Source organism: Macrobrachium rosenbergii, chromosome 21, assembly GCF_040412425.1.
Source record: "Macrobrachium rosenbergii isolate ZJJX-2024 chromosome 21, ASM4041242v1, whole genome shotgun sequence".
In the NCBI taxonomy this organism is placed as follows: domain Eukaryota; kingdom Metazoa; phylum Arthropoda; class Malacostraca; order Decapoda; family Palaemonidae; genus Macrobrachium; species Macrobrachium rosenbergii.
In genome coordinates, this window is record NC_089761.1 from 33,569,515 (window position 1) to 33,588,680 (window position 19,166).

General features: G+C 35.7%; 1 long non-coding RNA gene across 1 annotated transcript; it reads left to right on the top strand.

Annotated features, from left to right (window-relative positions):
* Positions 1 to 1,715: 1,715 nt before the first annotated feature.
* LOC136849579 (uncharacterized) lies at positions 1,716 to 6,710 on the top strand. The gene is made up of 3 exons (XR_010856320.1): positions 1,716 to 1,941; positions 4,717 to 4,951; positions 5,364 to 6,710. It is a non-coding gene; the product is annotated as an uncharacterized lncRNA (long non-coding RNA).
* Positions 6,711 to 19,166: the final 12,456 nt, after the last annotated feature.

A 19,166-nucleotide genomic window follows, 5' to 3' on the forward strand; every position in this document is an offset into this window, starting at 1 on the left:
GCCCGAATGTTTTATTCCAACCTCGAAAGTATGAATTTGGGTGCTATGAGAGAGAGAGAGAGAGAGAGAGTCATATTTCAACTCTTGTTGAGAGAGAGAGAGAGAGAGAGAGTCATATTGTAACTCTTGTTATGAGAGAGAGTCATATATCAGCTCTTGTTATGGGAGAGAGAGAGAGAGAGAGAGAGTCATATTTCAACCCATATGAGAGAGAGAGTCATATTTCAACTTTTGTTATGAGAGAGAGAGTCACATTACAACTCTTTGTTTTATGAGAGAGCGAGAGAGACAGATAGAGTCATATTTCAACTTTTTATGAGAGAAAGAGAGCGAGAGAGAAAACAGATAATCATTCATGGGTAGGCCTATTAACACTCATACTTATCATTTCAAGTATGTCAGTAGTGTCCAAGTTGGTTAAACCGTAAAAAAAAGAGTGAACTGGAAAACGAGGCCCTGTAAAGTTCACAGTATTCCAGGCAGTGAAATATCTAGGAATCTTTAGAAATAGAGGAAAATGTGCACAATTAGACAATATAGGCCTGGAGTGTGAGGAGATAGAGGCCAAGAAAGTTCTTGAAACAGGAAAAGGAAATCTGGAAGGTAGGCCTACGACGTCTGGCATTAACTATAGGCCTACAAGAAGCAGCATAGAAGAAGGATAAAATCATGGATAGAAGAAATTTGATGAAAAGAGTGGGGAATAGATAAAAAATGTGAATAAATGAAGGTTAATCATGACTAGAAGAAGCAAGAATAACTAAGCAAAAGGAAGGATGCCACTGATAAGTATTTCAAGCACTACATTTTCGTATAAAGTAAGTAAGTAATAGTTCAGTAGATATATTTTTCAAGCAGTAGAAATAATCTAAAAAAAATTAAAAGAATGAGAGGGTTAATCAAGACTAGAAGAAGCAATAATAACTAAACAAAAGGAATGATACTTATAAATATTTTAATTAATAATTTTGCGTAAAATATGTGACAGCATTTTAGCCGATATATCTTTCACTTAGGGTCGAATACCATTAAATTTAAGTCACCCATTAATTACGGTTTTCTTTACCAGTTTGAATAACGTTTTCTTTTATAAGATATTGAAGCATAAACTAATCTAGACAGGTGATCCAATGGGAGATCGTGAAAGACACGTGAATAAGGTTTATTTAAGAGCTTTGTGTTATTAGATATAATAAAAATTAAAGCTTTATAACAAGATTATTAAAGATAAATGTATATGAAATAATTAAATTCAAATAATTATTGCCGGTTTTTTGCTAAAAGACAGGGAAATAATAGTCTATGATAGGCCTAGAGGGCGCCCATTGAGTAGCCTGCAATCAGGGAGTTACTTCCATAAGACGAAAGAAAATTTGGCAGCTGTGATACTGTTTTCAGTGTATGGCTAAAGATATTAATTCTTGATTAGTGTTTTCTGAGGTAAGTTATCTATAAATATTTTGACCTATTAGTGTTTCCTTTTTGATCAATTAAAACCATTGTTACAGCCAAGATATAGGTGCCAATAAATTGTTCTGGAATACTTCAGCCACAGAAGCGTTGATTTTAGATCACTATAGACCTATATTAAGTTCAAAACAGGTTTTTATTCATTCAAAAATATCTAGATAATCAAGGAAATAATGATAAACTAAGAATGAAAATGAATTAACAATTTCTGCACTGTAATATTAATCTATAAAACACAGGTTGATTTCAAACGACAGATGTTCCAGCGAGGATTTACAAAAACGTGTAGATGGCACCACCTGTTTTCCCAAGGACACAAAAACAAGGAGTCCAGAGACCTTGATTTGCAAGACTACCTCGTCTTCTTCGTCCTTAGAATTTTGTAATTGCAGGCTAGAGAAAATTAGTCCGTCATTTTGACTCAAGTGGCTGTGAAATTTGCGTTTTATTCCGAGAAGGAACTAATTTAAGGTGAGTGTTTGAAGACGAAGTGTATTTTAGGCTTTTATCAAGTGTGAAAATTGAAGCTGAATTTGAAGTTAATTTGGTTAAAAGTGAAGTGGTTACTGAAGAGGTTTGTAAAACTGGTGTGAATTTTGGTTTTTAATGTGCAAATCAGTTTTCAAAACTGTGTGAATAGCCGGCATCTTTTCGATTCTCCATTTTGAAAGTGATCAGCTTAGTGTATATTCAATACGAAAGGGTCTCCAGAGGGCATGAACTTTTTCAATGGCCTTGGTGTGGTCGGTTTTGATAAAAATTTCCGAGTTCGGTAAGTGGTCACGAGCCCTATTTCTCTACGGTTTTCGAAGTTGTTTGAATAGCCAGTATTGTCATGTTTTTTCCACTTTAGAAGTGACCCAGTTTAGTGCACATTTAATACGAAAGCGTCTCCAGAGTGGAAACTTTTTCAATAACCTTGGTAGGATCGGTTTTGATAATTTCCAGAGTAGAGTAGGTGGTCACGAGGCCAAATTAAGTGGTGTGTACAATCTTAGATTACAGAACCATGTATGGTGTAAAAAACTTCGTTTGCCAGGTTTTTTATTTATTTATTTTTTTCTTACATTATTTTGCTTTCGAATGGCTCAAAACTGTGCAGTTACGTGCACTCATTCAATACGTAATTTTGTCTGGAAAATTCATTCATAAAGTTCTGTGATAATTCGGTGCATATGACTGCGTAGCTGTTGACAACTAATTTTATAGCAAAGTTAAACTGTTCCCTCTTGACAACAGAATTTAGCCTCGTTGAAAGCCAGCATAACTTATACTGAATGTACTGCTTATTGCGCTACCACGGTTCAATATCGTACGGAATCTTCAAGGTTCTTGAGTTTTTAAAAATTCATTTTATTTGATTGTGATTTTGGTTTTAATATATGGTTGTGTATGTGAAGTGAAGTCTGGGTATGATTAGTTTGGTAAAAGTTCGCTTCCGGTCCGAACTCCAATGCGACATGACAAACATATTTTTTCGACAGTTGTCCCATTCAAGATTTCAACCAGGAATCATTCGTGAAGTTTCCAAAACTCAGGCCGTAAGCACGTTTACGTGCAAAAATGAGCGACGTGTTTTAGTACCAGACCCTTTGGGGATGTACGTAAACCATAAAATGAAGGTAAATACCATAAACATAACGGTAAACGCCATAAACACAACGTCTTACGCTGTTTTGGATGTTACGGCCTGAATGAATTACGGCCGAAACGACCAGGACCGGAGTACTTGATGGGGGGATGTTTGGACCTGTCGTATTTACCTAGTATACACTGTTGAATACTGTGCTCATAGCATTTTAATCTTAGGGTAAACTTACGAATCTTGTAATTAGTACCATAGGCAGCCGCAAGTTAAATGCTGGTGTCTAATGCTCTGTTTATCTTTTGCTTACTTAGTACTAGCGTTTTCCTTTAGTCGATCACGACGGAAAGTTTCCTAAATTTCAGACTCGACCGCCTTAGCATAGTTATGTAGGCAGCAGGACCTGGTAGGCAGTGAAGTCCACACCTCGTATGTTAATGTATTGGGTTTCTTTACTAAGTTAGCTTGTCACTCACAATGCAGTGCGCAGATTCATCTCAATTCAGTTTGGGGCATAGTAAAAGGTTGTTCTACTAAGGTTGGAAATTGTTGTTCAGTAGTGAAATTTATACTTCTAGTGTAAGAGCTGAAAAGTGTTATTTAAAGCAAGATTTTCAGTTTGTATGGATTTACATTTATACATTAATACATTCGTCGTAGATTAGGTTTAGCTGATAGCCTAAATTGCCGATAACTTGGACAAGAATCGTAGTATGAAGATTTTGGGCGACTTGAGGCATTAAGACAAATATTACACGTCAGGTGTCAGGAGCCTTCCTTTTTCAATAGGTTTCATGGCCCATATTTTAGTCAGATTTAATAAAATCTTGAATCCTAGAGGGAATTTTTAATACCCGCTCTACTTAAGTGTACCGTTGGTCTTATTGGTGAACTGTAATGTAACCTATTTCAGCTTTTAATATCCAGAGACATTTTTAGCATATTTTTTATACTGGTGGTGTATTTCTATGCTAAGCAGAAGTTCATTTCATTGTGGCTTTTCTTACGTGACGGTACATTGTATCCCCTGCCTTATCATACGAACTCGGAATTTTTTAAATCACCTTTTAAGTACAAAACTTGATAAATTTCTTTTAAACCACCTCTTAAGTACAGCCTGATATTCGGCCTAGTTATTAACATCTAACATTTTTAGCCCAGGCCTCAAATTTACTGGACTGACCCTAGATTTCAAATCCATATAGCTTACTGCCACAACTTGAGGGTTGATTCAGTAAGCTATAGCTCAAATTTAACTAGAACCCTTTATCAATTTTTTAAGTCATAACCTGAGGCTTTCATTTTGGGATTATCTTATAATCGTTGTTGGCTTTCCTTCAACTCAAAATTCCTTTATAGGATTCGTCCAGCGTCCCTTCAACTCAAAATCCTTTGTAGGATTCGCCCAACATCCTTTCCTTCACCTCAAAATTCCTTTATAGGATTCGTCCAGCATCCCTTCCTCAAATTAAACTCAAACATCCTTTCCTTCAACTCAAAATTTCTTTATAGGATTCTTCCAACATCCTTCCCTTAAACTCAAAATTCCTTTATAGGATTCTTCCAGCATCCTTTCCTTCAGCCCGTCAGAAAGCCAAAGTGAAATGAAATTGTTTGTGTATTTGTGATTCTTTAATATTGACTGAACTTTATCTTTGCAGGCATTGCTGGATCGTGTAGTTGCATTTATGGGTTACCTCCTTGCAAGAATGATAGGAATACAAGTAATAATAAGTACTATCTTAGTTTAACCAGACCACTGAGCTGGTTAACAGCTCTCCAAGGGCTGGCCCTAAGGATTAATTTATTTTACGTGGCTAAGAGCCAACTAGAATCTGGACTTCGAGAAAGAGACTGATGGATTTCTTCCAAGGTTTTGGAGTGCTAATTTAAAAGGTAATTATTGTGATTTGTTTTCAACGCCTCAAAAGTAGGGTACTTAATTTTTTTTCAGTATTCTCCCTAATACCCCTGTCATGGTATGAAATTGCTAATCTGTTTCATGATTGTATCTTAGCTTAATTGCTTTGACCTTTTTATTCAGTTTTCTTGATTTACATGTTTAATCCTCTTAATTTAACGTTGTTAAAGTTATACAACTGAACTAAGTGTTAAATCCATCATAGTACCAAAAATTTAAGTTTTAAATTCATTAGTAGCCCAATTTGTTCCAACATACGTAATTTGTAACCCATTTAAGATTCAAATTCAACTTGGAATGTTTGAGTGGGAATGTTTGAGTGGGAATGTTTGAGTGGGAATGGTTGAGTGGTAAAGATTTGTACTTACATACGTCCATTTCTTACAGATTTTTCCATTGAATATCGCCCTGTCATACTGTAAGACCCACGAAGATAATTGTCTATGAATACAGTTCGTCTTTGAAGAATTTATACAAGCCCATTCTACTGCTTGGAGTGAAGAGTGTTTGACTATTGAAAATCAGTCATTCTTGTGTTTTCTGAATATGGTATATTGTTTAAGGTAAAAATTTGTCTATTTTCAAAAGGCTCTTTTGCAAAATTCTTAGATGCGGTAGCAGGCCGTAAGCGGGGAGAGGGATATAGAATTTTAGGAAGCTTCGTTTTATTGATATCTGGTAACTGAAGATTTTACTGTATATAGTGGTGGAATTGTGTTTTGGCATTTAAGTTTTAATTTTAAACTTATTCCAATTTTGTCTCCAAATAGTTCTCCATGTTTATATAATTACTGTTGCACCGCGTGTGTTACTCTTAAAAACCAATAGGTAACCGAATGACTTGCCCAGTCCTAGTGAGGATAAATGAGTAGGAGAGAAACAGTGGACCCTTGTCCCTAGGGAAGCCTCTTTGATGATGGAAGGCTGTAAGAAAGGAGAACACATAAGTAGGAAGAGATTTCCATAACTTTAAATTAGTAGAAAACGTTAAGCCTTGGGAATATTATGAATTTTGCCCCAAAGCCAACGTGGGATTAAGTGACTTGACTGGTGTTACATGCCATTTGAGAGGGGGAGAGGGAGCTATATTCTTAAGTGGGCAAAATGGTCAAAGCACTAACCATACAAAAAGGCAGACAATAATTACATTACTCTTGGTTGGGAGGAAGAGACCAAATGACCACACCAGGCCTCTTAAAATAGTCACCTTGACCTTGATTCATTGGCTTTTCGGTCATAATATATAAGTAGATGTAATTATCAGAGAAACCTCTTTGTCTATAAGTTTAAACAGTATTAATTGCTAGACTCATCAGGATTGTTCAGAAGGTTTGTTATAGTGCGTTAGATCGCGTGTAATTTAAAATGAACGTAGATGTCCTTTTTAAATGATCGAATTTCATATATTTTGATATTGGATAAAATGTTATTCAAGAATGTTTCTACCACACTAGTCGTGGCTAAATTTCTCATAAGGATTAGTTTGTCATTCTTTGGGTAAGTAGGGAACTGTATTTAAATATTCTGAATTGTAGAACTGGGTTATATGACGTCCATGTTCCAAACGAAGAAAGATTGTACTTCAGCGTATCGTTCATTCTGAAATGATGAAAAAGCCACAGTCAAAATTAGGTTTGTCTTCGTTATTTCATTCCGCAAAAACCTGCCATTTATTTAAAAATGTTGGGTTCTAGAGATAGCAAAATCTCTCTTGCATAAATTATAAATCAAATAATTTTTCTCATATTTGCTTTAAGAGATAACCAAATCTCTTACATAAATCAGTTGCTTAAGAGATGGCAAAATCTTTCATAAATTATAATTTAAATAATTTTGTTATGGCAAGTTAAATTATAAATCATATTTGTTATAGTTGCTTTTAAGAGATGGCAAAATCTTTCATAAATTATAAATTAAATCATTTTGTTATAGTTGCTTTTAAGAGACGGCAAAATCTCTGGCATAAATCATAAATTAAATAATTTTGTTATAATTGCTTTCGAGATGGCAAAATCTCTTGCATAAATTATAAATTAGATAATTATTATAGTTGCTTAAGAGATGGCAAAATCTCTTGCATAAATTATAAATAAATTTTGTTATAGTTAAGAGATGGCAAAATCTCTTGCATAAATTCTAAATCGAATCATTTTGTCATAGTTGCCTAACAGATGGCAAAATCTCTTGCATAATTTATAATTGTCATAATTGTTTAATCAGCATCATTCATTTCCTTTGTGTATATGGCAAGAGTTCCAACGTAATTTTCAAAGCTTATAACAGTTCCGTGAGATTACAAAAATAAAAATTGTTTTCGGAGAAGAAATCAAATCCTTTTTAAGAGCTGTCTAAAGTACTTGAGGTAGCAACCAGGCGAGTCAGCTGTTCTGTGGTTGAGTCCTTACTCTATGGGAGAGAGTAACTAGAATACATTTCCTAGATTCCTTCGGTGTTGAATTTCTAATTCGTGTTTTTTCTCATAGATCTTGCTATAAAGGCACTGGCTATAGCTTTTGGTTAGTCTATAAATCATGCGTTAAGTTTTCCCAGCGTTTTCTTTTTCACCAGATCTCGCTATAAAGACATGGGCTGTAGCTTTTGGGATAGTCTGTAAATCATGTCAAGATTTTCCTAAGATGTTATACAGGACCAGATCTTGCAATAAAGACAGGTATGTGGCTTTTGTAATAGTCTATACCTGTACAAAAGTTTATACAAGTTTTTCTCACCAGATCTTGTTATAAAAACTGGTAAAATATGGAACAGTCTGATTTCATGGATCAGGTTTTGTCCATCTCCCATTTCAGGATGACCTTTTACTAGAAATATGACTTAACGCCTACCTATACAATGTTTTAAGTTTTTTTTTTATACCGAGTCAAAATTTAGACATCCATTTGAATCATAAAGAAGAATTTGAGCTGTTTCAAATAATTTACTGTTTTTCAATACGCCTTTTACTGTTTTTCAATAATTTTGCTGTTTCAATAATTTTGCTGTTTTCAATAATTTGAGCTGTTTTCAATAATTTTGCTGTTTTAAATATTCTTATTTTACCACCTAATACATTTACCAGCTATGGCTATGACTGGCTAATATGATTATTTTGCCTTTTAAGATTTGTTGCATAAAATAGCTAACGTTCATTTTTTTATCTATGGTATAATGAAAATTTATATGGGTTTTATATATGTTTTTAGTAAAGATTTTTTATTGACAGTTTTATATATTTTTAGAAAAGATTTTTTTTGTTGTAGACAGTTTTTTTTTTAGACAAGATTTTTTTTTATTGTAAACAGTTTTATATATTTTTAGATTATTTCAGTGTTGGTAGAAAATTCTTAATGTATATGCACACACACACACACACACACACACACACACACACACACACACACACACACACACACACACACAGGGAGCCCAGGTTACGCAAAATGTAGGAATGACCTCAGGACAATTAAAATACCCTAATGGAATTAGGGATTATTTCTAGCATCAAATGTCACTAATGTTGCTTTTTAGAACTTTGTAATAATTCACCAAGTGCTTTTGAGTAACGAAGGTTTATCCAGAATTAAAGAAATTAAAAGACCTTTGATCTAGAAGTGTTGATAAGTCTGCCAGAGGCTTTAATAGGAATCAGATTTTGTAGATTTAGAAGACAAACTTTTTCTAGATTTTGTAGACTTTTTCTAGAAGTCTTGTTAAGCCTGCCAGAGACTTTGATAGGAATCAGAGATTGTCGATCTAGAAGTCTTTTTAATTAGGCTTTTATCTAGAAGTCTTAAGTCTGCTAGAGGCTTTAATAGGAATCAAATTTTGTAGATTTTTAAAAGGCTTAAACTCTGCATTCAATGAGATTTAATGTGCCTTTAAAAGAAAATAGAATTTGCCAGATGCTCTGGAATGGGTTTATAAATTGAAATTTCTCTCTCTCTCTCTCTCTCTCTCTCTCTCTCTCTCTCTCTCTCTCTCTCTCTCTCTCTCTCTCTCTCTCTCTCTCGTACTACTGGGGTTCCGTTCGTTAGCTTAGTTAACTTTCTTTTTACCAGATTATCTTAGGAGTAACTCGATCCTGTCTCCAACACGACAATCTCCAACACAATCTCAACACGACTATCTCCATCACTTATACCTCCAACATTAACATCTCCAACATGACTATAACAACACAGCTTATATCTCCAGCACTACTATCTCTTATTCCCAACACTGTCAACTCCAACATGACTTATTTTCTACACTACTATCTCCAACATTAATATCTCCAAGATTACTATTTCTAACATATTGCATTGCATTAAGATAAACATGTTCCTAGATATCTGCAAGAAAATGTAACCTAAATATAACTTGTATATTTATTTATATTGTAAACTCAATGAAATTTAGTGCTACTTAATCATCCTTGATGTCATTGATTTTTTAATCGTATGTAAAATATTTTGCTTTGATAATGTCCAGGCTTCGACTAAATTTCATTGGGTAATGAAATGGCCCTGTAGATTTTGCCACACTCAAAATTTGCAGATAGATTTGGGCAAAATGGTATGATGTGTTTTTGGTGTAATATCTTTCATTTAGTTTTTGTAAAGTATGTCTGGTAATAAACGTTAATCTTGAAGCTTTACAGCATGTAATTTGTATACATTTTGCTTTTCTCAATGGATTTCTTTTTAAGAAAGCACTCTGTCTAGTCCTTATTCTTTCATATAACGCATTTCTTGACTGCTATCGCTCCTTACACGACTACACCAGTCTTTTTTATTATCCTGTCTCTTTGCAATCCCTGTTTTTATTTCCTGTTACATTTTCCTTTTTCTTCTGCTTCCCTTTTCCTTTAATCCCCCTCATTCTGTCCTACTTTCTCTCCACCCCCTCCCCCTTTCACTCTTCTACCCCTCTCATTGTGGTCCCTTATTCCTGGTTTGCTGTAGACTTATTTTAATTGTCCCTATATTTCGTTCTGTAAATCTTGTTGCTCTGCATTTCTTCACTTCCTGCTGAAGTGACTTTCTCCAGCCCTTTATTATTAAGGAGTCTCCTTTCCCTTAACAGTCTCTTTAATATCTCTCTCACACTTCTGTTCCTCTGTCAAGTGTGTGCCAATCTCTCTCATTCGACTGGCCATCTTTTCATGGGTATTCTGTCTCATTCCAGTCCCTCTCCAGTCTCTCTCTCTCTCTCTCTTCATGCTTGCCCAATTGATTCATAGTGCAACTGCTTTGAGGTTTCCCTCCTGTTACACCTTTCAGACCTTTTTACCGCAAGTTTCAGGGCTGAATAACTACATAGGTCCCAGCGCTTGGCCTTTGGCCTAAATTCTATATTCTGTTCTTTCACATTCCCTTCGAGTGTTCCTCTGCAATTTCTCTCTCTCTCTCTCTCTCTCTCTCTCTCTCTCTCTCTCTCTCCTCTCTCTCTCTCTCTCTCTCTCTCTCTCTCTCCTTCCTTTCAGACTCCTTAACCTCTTAATTCCCTTTTCCTTCCTCTGCAACAGTCAAGTCAGTCTGTGACGAGTTATGCACTTTCTGCATCACTATGCTTTACATTTTAGTCCCTAGTTCAAAGCTAGCTCTCTCTCTCTCTCTCTCTCTCTCTCTCTCTCTCTCTCTCTCTCTCTCTCTCTCTCTTTGTGACGCCAGTTTTAGTAGCTATAATCAATCTATCTCTCTCTCTCTTTGTGACGCCAGTTTTAGTAACTATAATAAATCTCTCTCTCTCTCTCTCTCTCTCTCTCTCTCTCTCTCTCTCTCTCTCTCTCTCTCTCTCTCTCTTTTACACGCGCGCGAGCACACAGCTGCAATATTTCTCTCACAAACTAAGCTGCAATATTTCGTACCATGTGTAAAACCTTGTAAAAATTCAACGTAGGACTGTATATTAATAAACAACTTGATAAACAGTAAACTCTTTAACCCATTTATTTCCTGAATACCCAAAAACACACCAAAGCATCTAATAGACCGTTTTAAAATTGGTAATTGCTTGTAATGCTGAAACATGAATTTGATTTTGAAATGTTTCATCATAGGATAAAGCGTTCATTGACTAAGCCTCAAGAGTTAGTTTAGACAAATTTTATTTTAAGATTACGTTGAAATTCTAACCATCATGTTCGTTGAACCAGTACACTAACGCTTTCATAATCTTGCCTATGTTAATGCTGAGAAATATTGATTCTGAATGAAACTGATCCGAAGAATTAGATGTGTAAAATAACGTAAAATGTCTAATGAAAAAATGAAATTTTTTATTAAATTCAGTAATGACGATAAGATTTTTGACATAAAAGAATTAAGGCCTAAAGCTTAACAGCGAAGTTTCATTCGAGCCGAAGAGGCTAAAATTTATAATATTTGCGAAAAAGTGAATGATTCAAGATTATATTACATAGCTTTCGTCTTTCAAGTATTTTCATCGGATACTTCACTTTTAAATGACTAAGATTGATTTATGGTTACGAAATCTGGCGTCATCTAAGGAGAGATGACTTTAGCTCCTTCCAAGTTGATATTTTACGCTTTTTAGATTTTAAATGCTTCCATTACTCTGTATGAAATTGAGCTTTCAGAAGTAATCTGCCTTTTAAGTGTTACAGCGTGTTGCAGATTATCATTTTAAGTAATTATCATAATTTCATTCTTAGAACCAAGTTCGTTTCACTGTTGCCAAAAACCCCTCTGGTCAGGAAACATGATGGTTCACATTCTTAGCTCTCGTGTGTCTAGGTATAAGACAACGTTTAAGGTTTAATCTAAAACCTAATTCAGTTCTGCTGTTGTCAATGAACACTTATAGCACCTACCTTTGAGTTTTTGAATCTCAAAATCGTCAAAAAACAAAATCGAGCGTCCTTTATATATTTTAGCCATTTTTCCAAAGTCATGAAATTTTCTATTCATGTTCCTTTAAATGCGTTTTTCTCATAGGTCTCATTTCACGATGGGTTGGTAACAGGCTGAAGAGCTAGACATTCGTAGTACAGTATTTTTTGAGATTCAAAGACTAATAGTTTCTATAATGATGTAATTTTTATAATGTAATTAACAAGCGACATTCAGTAAAGTCAAAAACATGACAGGCAATTGAGTATGGCAGACTCTCAGCTAATGAAAGAAACATTTGTTCATTTCTCTGTTTGTGGACAGCCCACGTTCGAGGAAAGTGTTGAGATTCTCAAGTTCTCGGGGCATTATGTCTTCTCCCGATAGAATCTCGAGACCTCGGGTCTCTCCTCCTCGCTATGTGAATTTCTTGAATTTTTTTTTTTTTTTTTTTTTTGTAATACTGTTCGACACAAGTTTTGAATGCTTGTTGCATGTTTTAAGTACTTATTTCGCTCAGGTGTAACAAAGTCACTAATTCTGTATTTAAAGTAAACTTCACTTCCAAAACTAATTTGTGCCAAGTAATAAAGTGAAGTTAATATTTTTTCTGCATTGAAAAACTACTACATTGCACAAATTACACAGGCTTAGTGCAACTAAGAGAATAGTGTAACTACATTAGAGATGGTTTTAAATTCAGAAAAATTATATCCACTCGTTTTTAAAATTATATTCACTCATTGAATGTATATTCACTCATTGAATGTTATGTACCTCTGGAAGTGTATAGACATGGAAGATTTTTCAGAATTTGTATTTTCTAATATAATTCTTTCACTGAATGTGCCACTCCTGTGTTTAGACAGGCAAGATTTTTTTGAGAAATAAAATAATTTTGTTTTGATGCAAGAACTTTTATTTTCCAAAAGTAAAAAAATTTTGTTTTCCAAAGTACAAAAATATTAAAAAAATTTTTTTTTTTACAATATAACGTTATCCCCCACAAAACTGGGGCTGGCAGTGAGGACTACTGTTGGTTGGTTTCAGTGAACTGCCTCCTGTTTCTGGGCTACCAAAGACAGACCATGATATGGCAACATGAAGGACCCCAAAATAATATAACTCCCAAGACAGGATAAGTTGTGGTGTTGCTCTTTCCCTAAAATGCAGGTCATTGATGTGGTACTTGGCAACTCTTAGTGTTGCCAGATGCATTCAGTTACTTATACGATTATATACAGTTGGTGAATGTTTTCTCAGGACTCTAAAAGTGCTTTCTTGCTACACGAACCTGGAGGTTAGCGTAAGACTGTGGTTTTACTGAGTATTTCGTAACCAGTTTCAGTGTTCATTTGACTCAGCTAAGTAGCGACACCCTAAAGGTACTTGAAGAGTCACAGAGGCTAAGATAACCTTTTACTACTGAAGGACTGAAGTGGAAGTTTCAAGTCTCAACTGTTACTTAGACCAAAAATGCTTTCACAGTTCCAGGAACCTGACTTGCAACAAAATCGCCCCATAAGGCCTCGAGTACTGGTGACGTAATGACTGGAGTTAAGACTTTTCTTAGGTTCCTTAAATGACCAGAGACGACCTTGAGTACTGTGATTTCAAACCCAATTTAAGAACTCTAGACTTTGGAGAGCTTAAGTATTTACAAAACCATCATAAAGACAAAAAATATACCAGGAATATTTTGTTCATAAGACTTATTTCAACAAGCTTGTCATAGAGCTAAAAGACTAACTTTTATGCAAGATGTATGATCAAAACAGTTGTTTGAATTCTGTATCCTGATTCCCCCAAATGTTATGCAGTGCATTAGCCTGACGCTAAGTCTAACGCCTCCTAGAACAAACTTTCGAAAATTATGAGAACTAGTTGTTATTCCTTTCCCCACTGCTTCAAGAGGAACGAAACCTGGATAAACATCTCTTTGACAGTGACGATACCTAATTCACCAAATCTGAAAATGTCCTTAATAAAGTAATCCTCTCCAATGAAACATTTCTGTGCCTCTATAACCAAAATGATTTGATTACCAGGAAACTATTGCTCTCTTTTTCAAGCAACACACCCTTACTGTAATCAACCTGTATATGAAGCGTTCATTTTAAGAACCTGCGATCAATCAGATTCAAGACTTTCGGAATAAGGCAAAGCATTAAATGATTTATTCAGTAAATGACTTAGAATCTATACCAGAGCAAACCTCTAAACGTGAATCAGAATAACATTAAAGTTCAGACATTTCTAGTTCGTTTTATGTCCCATGTCACCTGCATGGACAGAGTCCTCACTTCGGATACAATTTATTATACCAGGCAAATAAACTCTACCTAAAAAGGTAATGAAACCAAATATAAGTCCAATATATTTCATTCATTCAATGGTACTTTTATGCATAAATGATTGAAGGAAAGGTCATGGCAGGCAGCTGCCCACTAAGGTACGACTCTGAAGGGCATGCCATTAGTACCAAGGTTAATTTGTGTACCAAAAGCACCAGTAGTCAGAATCCTTGCTTAGGGAGTAACAACCTACCTTCTGAGTTAACTTGAACTGAATATACATATAATTATTTCTTGCATATTTTGTACAACACAAGATTTAAAGGCTGGTTTCTAAAGCTTTGATTGTAGTCAGTGCAAATGGCTGACTTTTCTTAGGTTTTTTTTTTTATATTATTTTTCCGTGATTTCACTACTAATCTGTATCTGATATCACTTCAGTCTCAGTTCCTCCAGCAAGTGATGATAATTCGAAGTGTTTACATGTGTTAGCAAGTTAAGTATATATTGGCAAAGACATAAGCAAACAAATATAAGTGTGAAGTATAAGTGCAATGTGTTGGCAACTCTACCAACATCCTACAAAGATGCAACAGTTCAAATCAAAGAAACTGGTGAGTCAGCCCCACATTCAACATGAGGGCGAGTGCCCCATGAACACACGACTGATGCATATGCGAAGTCTGCCAAAATCTTTGGACAAATTCCTACCAAATCTCACACTTTACCTAAGCCATTTTTGAATAGGTATGACAGAGAACATCACAAGTCTTCACATCAGCATCAACAAAGATGTTATCAAGAGAAACAAGATCATAAACAACATGAGTCATAAAAAGAGAGTCCAGTACCAGATATCAAGGATGGTCTGTGAAGCCAAGAACATTATGAATTACCAAGATCCATTTACAAACTGAGTAATGTATCTAATACCAATGCCCATCTATATACTGGGTATCACGAGTTATTAACAATAAGCCTCAAATGCCAGGGTCATCCACAAACCAGACACAATGTCAAAAACCACAAATTATTCATAAACACAGTACTGTATATGAATGAAAACCAAAGAATCAGTCATATACTGAGTATAACAAATTACATCTGGTCAACCTCAAACCAAGCACAGTGCAGTAGATAATACGAAGAGTCTTCCACAAACTGGGCACAGTATTAATACCAAGACTGCAAACTTGGTAGTGTCAGGTACCAAGGCTCAAGCACAGTACTGTATCTAATACCAAGAGTTCTCCACAAACTGGGCACAGTATTGTATTAACACCAAGAGAGCAAACTTGGCACAGTGTCAGGTACCAAGGCTCAAGCACTGTGCTGTATTTAATACCAAGAGTCCTCCACAAACTGGGCACAGCATTAATAGCAAGATTGGAAACTTGGTACAGTGTCAAGTACCAAGGTTCAAGCACAGTGTACTGTATTTAATACCAAGAGTCCTCAACAAAGTGGACACAGTATTAATACCACGATTGCAAACTTGGTACAGTGTCAAGTATCAATGCTCATCCACATGACAAGCACAGTGTCAACTAGCAGGGGTCAGCCACCCACATCACAAGCACAGTGTCAAAGAGCAAGGGTCAATCATAAGCCAAGAACAATATCAAACAACAGAAAGCCACAAACAAGGCAAACCATCATCTGCAAAGGCTCACTCATAGACTGAGTGCTTCAGATATAGCTAAAGAGTCTTCCGTTAGCTTGGTACAGTGTCAAATACCAAATGCCATCCACAGAATAAGATCATCATCACATACAAAGGTTCACCCAACAACTGAGAGCTGCCAAATTTAACCGAGAGTTTTCTGTTGACTTAATACAGCATCAAATACCCAGATTCATACAAAGGCTCAGCCAATAACTGAGAGATGCAAATGCAACCAAGAGCTTTCTGTTGACTTAGTACAGTATCAAATACCCAGATTCGTGCAAAGGCTCATCCAAATAGCTGAGAGCTGCAAACGTAACCGAGAGTTTTCTATTGAATATAGTATTAAATACCCAGATTCACCCACAAAGAAAGTCTGAAATACTAAGTAATTTGGAAAAATAATTAGCAGACAAAATTCTTCATATAATCACCAATGATATGAGTTTGATAGCAAGCTTCAAATATGATTTAAAGCATGAACAGCCAAGACTACAGCTGGCAACATAGCTGTCACACGAATGACAGTGAAGAAAGTATACAATGACGTGTTTATCAACAAACTCCAAAGACAAGAGGCACTGCACTTATAAGTAGTAGGAATGGATAGATACTATTTTGCTAAGCGTCAAAATATAATGTACAATTTAGATGAAGGAAGCTTCTAAAACCCATAATAGATGGAAGTCCTTTCAAATGGGGAAATATAATTTTTGTTTTAATGCTTCCACCACTCTGTACGCGGTGTAGCACAAGCGTTACAAACTAAACAATAGAGAGAGAGAGAGAGAGAGAGAGAGAGAGAGAGAGAGAGAGAGATTGTCAATTCGCCACCAGCAAATGCAAGCCACCAGGAAGACCAAAGATCAGGTAAGCAATACTTGATCACTCAGGAAGGAAGCACAACAAATGGAACCTTATGACCAGCATTTAAACAGTTCCACTCTTCTGTTACTGAGACTCTGCTATTGAGCCTGGCACAGGCAAGGAAGGGCGATGACAAACTTGCCAGACACTAAGAACACAGAAAACGAGGAGGAGACAGATGCTAGAGAATTTTGAAGTAAAGACCATGAAATGACCAAGTCAGTGAATTCTTTCTTTGCATTTTACAAGAGACATTTCCTAGGAATATAAGGTCTTGCAAGTACCACAATTTCCTTAGAATGAAGTACAGCACCTAGTCAAGCAATTCTTGAAAGATATACCAACACGGTTCAATTCAACTCAGCAGCAACCTTTCTTTAGGGCTCCAGAAAGCTTAATTTAAGACATTAGGATGATGTTGGCTGTTAGTATGGCAGAAAGCTACCTAGATATGAGAACAAATCTTAAAGGTATATCAGATACACGTCTCAAAAAGCTCTTCAAAGAATCACAAAGATCTACAGAGCAAAGTCGTCTTCCTGTGAGGGGAGTTGGCAGCTCTAAAGTTCAAGAAAAACATTTTCTAACTATAGCGCACTGGGAAAAACCGAGAAATGGTACTTGAAATACAAGCACATAAAACCTCCAGGTAGGGAATTTCAGAATAGGTTTAGTAGAAAAAAAATTCCACAGGACCAGAAATGGAGAAACAAATACCTCACTAACACACACGTATTCTTAATATAATGTAACCAATTGTGAAATGCAATTACAGATTTCATCAACCTCGAGAAAAGTGAATACAAAGGTGATCTGGAATAATGTTGGTTACAAAAACATGTGGCGAAAAATGCAAGAGGTACACTCTTACACATCAAAAAACCAGCAAGGACTGAAACTACAACACTTATACAAGACGACGACTGGGGCAGACTCTGGCTTTATCTGTAAAAATGATACCAATATTACATGCAACAATCACAATGAAGCACGATAGAAGCAAGTGCTTTCTAGTGCAGAAACAAATATTACACAGACGTGTCATAATGATTCACAACAATGACAACACCAGAAGGGTCGATGACTATGACTTCTCGTTCATACACTAAAGAAGGGTCCACTTGCCTCTGACAACTCAGGAATGTGATTTTATAAACATTAACAGACTAAGCCATTTAAGATTAAAATTATAACGTGGGACTATTGAAATCAAAGAAGAAACAGGACTGACAAAACCATACAATATTAAAGGAAGACGACGACCCGAGAGCAGTAATCAGGTCTTGTGAAAACTATTCAACCCAATTCTGTGATAGAGAGAGGCATTACTATCAGTCAAGGTTGACCGCAATAATGATAGGCCAAATAAAGCTAAGTGCAATTGTCCTTTTTTTTCCAAAACAAAGAGATTAAAAAATTGGAAATAAGAAAAGGGGGCACAAAGTAAACCAGGTCTTTTGAAAACCATTCAAGCCACTTTCAGAGAGACACACATCAGTACTAGTTAAGGTTAACTAAAGTCACAAAAGACCAACTGACTTTTTTTTTTAAACAAAGATTCAAGAACTGTAAAATAAAGAAAAGGGGCTAAAGATGCCTTTCATTTCTGAGGTGGAGACGGAATGTCCAAAGAGTTGTCAGAAGACATATCTATTTTCCTCAGTGCATTGGGTTATGAAGTCAAATAACTAGCGCATCAGCATAGAACTGGGTACAGCATCTGGAATAGCAATTAACGAAAACTAACTGCTGGAGTCAGCTCACTGTCTGTCAAAAGTCAAGACCGGTAGCCTTTCAATGTAGGTAACTAAAATTCATGCTGGAGGGAAAACCTGGATATGAAATTCATTAAGATAAAACACTGGTAGGAGAATCTTCCTAAAATGTGGATAATATCCAATACTTAGAGGCTCATCTAAGATATATCTTAAATGCCTTTTCTTAAAGGTATACATGCAAGAGGCAGACGACGTAGCATGACTCAAGGTATAAGGTAAATTTCATCCCTTGGGAAAGAATTGAAATGGGTCTCTTGATTATGCATACCTAAAATTTTTCTGAACACAGGGACAGCTATCTGAAAGGGTTTATCACCTCACGCAAAATTATGATTTTGGCTGAAATCCAACATACAGAAACTCAAGCATGTAACACATGCGTCAGAATGTAAGGCTGGTAATCCCAAATGAAGTTAGGGATTTTTCATCTATAAAAAGTTCATCAACGTAAGATAAATACAAAACAGGTCTGAAGCAAGCACAAAACCAACCCTTCATAATGCAGACAAGAAACTCCTACAACCAGTTTCCAAAAGAAAGTAAACTTTGCAATGGAGAGAGAATCAATATGGGCAGTTAAATCAAATTCTGCGCACAGATGCAAGACAGCTTTGCTTAAACACTGAATACCCAAAGCAGCATGGGTACTCACGACTGCAGAATGCATGGATCAGTGTTCCTCTCAGAACACTGTGGTAAAATGCACAGTCTAAAACAACACGACTAAGAGTTTGAAATGACAAAAATCTCTATGA